Source organism: Dipteris shenzhenensis, chromosome 6 (assembly GCF_047967505.1).
Source record: "Dipteris shenzhenensis isolate YYH24624 ecotype China chromosome 6, Dip_SZ_1.0, whole genome shotgun sequence".
In the NCBI taxonomy this organism is placed as follows: domain Eukaryota; kingdom Viridiplantae; phylum Streptophyta; class Polypodiopsida; order Gleicheniales; family Dipteridaceae; genus Dipteris; species Dipteris shenzhenensis.
The window spans coordinates 60,707,007-60,710,050 of record NC_141601.1 but is presented as its reverse complement, the minus strand read 5'-3'; positions in this window follow the sequence as shown (position 1 = coordinate 60,710,050).

Below are 3,044 nucleotides of genomic sequence, written 5' to 3'. Positions count from 1 at the left end.
GAAAAATATATGCTCAACACTCTAGAGCAGGCCATCAACCAATTCACAGGGGTGCCTGACCTTGCATGTATAATGCTGGTTAAAATTGCAAAAATGCTCATCTTATGCATTGAAGATTTTCATATGACAATTGCAATAAAGGCACCCTGGACTCGGTTCCTGGAAGGCAAACAGGGGCTATCATGGGATTTACAACTAGTGCCTCCTCCAAGAATAATCATGGGATTATTCACGAGGCTGCAATTTGTGGCCTCCCACCACTTACAAACTTTTGAAGATGCGTTCTACACCGGGTTTTTTGAATATCAAAGCCACATTTTTGGACCCCTAGTATCAGATTTAGCACAGCAAGGCTGGTAGCCTACCAAGCCATGGAATTGAAAAACCCACTGTGCGATACACTAGAAGATGCCAGAAGGGAAAGAGACTACCAGTGGTATAGACAAGGGCTACAACGGATTAATATAGTAGAAGCTATCGATGAGCATCATTAACTAAGGTTAATGCCTAAAAAAAATAAAAAATAAATAAATAAATATTAAAAAATAATTTTCTTTTTACAGGCACAGGTACGGTAAAAGGTAACAGGTACAGGTACCAAGCACCTCCCACAACAACAAGCTTGGATGAACCAGCAACCAAGGGTGGCCAACAATCGAAGCATAAAGGTCAACCATGGATCTTCAGCATCATGTACATAAGCAATTAGAGCTACAAGCCAGGGCACTTTTTTCCCTCAGGGTTTTTTCCCCTTGGCTAAATCAGGTGTCAAAACACCAATTTTCTTTTCTTTTTCCAATCAGAAATAAGAGGCGACCACCATCCAGTGAGGAGATGTGCACGGAAGTAGCAACGCTAGGATCCCTTGACCAATGTCCCGGGATGGACATTGAAATAGGTGAGGGAGAGTGTTGCAGGGCAACAACGAATGTGGATAAAGCTACGGAAGCGGAACGGGATGAAGTGAATGAAGATGCAGAAAATGTGGAGTCAACGGGAGTGAAATGCGGGAAATCGGCATTCAACTCGTCAACTATTTTTAAAAATTTCCCCGTAAACCCACATTGTAATATTTTTGTTCCCGAAGCCCACATTGTTAAAATCCCGTGTATAATGATAAAAAAAGCCTTATAATGATTAAATCCGTGATGTAAATTGAGTATTGAGCCGACCCATGTATTAACAGGCCGAATAATGAGCCCAATTTGAACCCACTAGGTGCATGGGTGTGGAAAGGGTTTTTTAGCCTAATCTCAATTAGCTCAAGCGTGTATTCTCAAGAGAGCTCTCAAAGAGAAGAAGCGTGAGACTTTGTGAGCTCCCATTGTACTTTTCTCCACATCTAATGCAAGGCAAGGGTTCCTTTCTCCTCTGGTCTTAATCATTGATTTTCATCCTCTTTTGAGTAAATAATTAGTGTGCATGCTTATTGGAAAGTGTGTGTGTGTGTGTGATTAATCAAAGATTTATGCTCTTGTCTCTTGGTTTATGCTTAGGATTGGAGTAGCATTTAATCATTTGATCATTTGGCATCACTAATTTCATGTTTGTGTGAAGATTAGAGAGCTTAACTCTCTTTATCTTTATGCTAATGTGTATTAGGCTTTAATGTTAATGATTAGATTAAGCTCTCATCCTTGTGTATTGTTCCAATGAATGAACCCACACACCATTGCACTTCACATTGATCCAATTAGCATATGGGTTCCCTCTTGTAAGATGTGTGTAAGAGGCAATTAGGTAGCCTTCTTATTTCTTTTAGGAGTGATTACCTTAGTTGACAACCCTTCGTAGCCTCCATGCACTAATCGGGTCACTTCCCTAGTGTTGACAAATTATGTTTCCACTTGAAAGCTATGCTATGGATGTCCGTCGTCGCAGCGCTCCGCAAATAGGCCTCTACTACCTCTACCATGCTGGTTAGAGTGTATAACACAGTGTCTCTACTCTGAGATGCACTAGAACCTGTATTCAATCCAAGCTTTACTTCTTCATGCAGTAGCAACAAGGAAACTAGCTCATCCCAATCAGAAGGTTCAACTCTCACAGAAATAGATGTATTGAATGATTTGTATTCCCGAGTCCATTCAATGTGACCGCAATCATATCATCTTCGAACACCTATGATCCAATAGTGGTAAGCTGATCCACTATGGTCTTCACCTCAGTCGTATACACCTGTATGCTCCGATTACCTCCTCTAGACATGTTGTTAAACTATTGCTTCAATTGAATCTTCCTTGCATGTGTTACATTTCCATAGTGAGTATGTCCCATGCATCCTTTGGAGACTCACATCCAGTAATCTGTATTGCCATAGCATCAAAAATACATAAAGAAAACCAATGTAGCATGTTACATGTTCTCTCTGTCCATTGCTTTATGAGCTCTTCTTTGATCCTGTGTTGGTCTATCAGCCATCTCACATGGTTCATCACCTGTACATAGATCCCAATCGCCTCTGCCAACCAAAAAGGTCTTCATCCTGAACTTCCACAATGCAAAATTCTTGTTATCTAGCTTCTCTCCAACAATCTGGGTAATATTATCTTCCCTATGCATTAGCCATGATTCAATAAGTTGTATCTACCAAAAAAGTAACTTCTTTTGCAAGCCAACAGGTACGGCAGACCAAAATGATTTTTGTAAAATGCAGATTAGCAGCACCCAATAACTCCTTCAATGTCAACGCTGAGTTGTATGCGTGTCATACATGTTCCACAATATCATAAACATCTGCTAGTATGTGTAGCAGTCCACAAATAACCATACATGCACAAATCCGTGCATAAAGAGCAAGTGCTGTAACAGAAAACCTTCCTCGCAGATTCCAATCTACAAATAAAGAATGTAAAAAGCTTTATCTAGCTCCAGAAAATCCTCAAATTATGTCATACATTCACTGCTGTATGTGCGGGTTCAATACATAAACATATGAGCATCCTGTATGCATAGAACAAATCAAAGTTTGCATTTACTGTAAGCAACTAACCAAAAAATGTTACTGCATGAAATTCTAGCGCTGAATTTCAGCTTTGAATCAG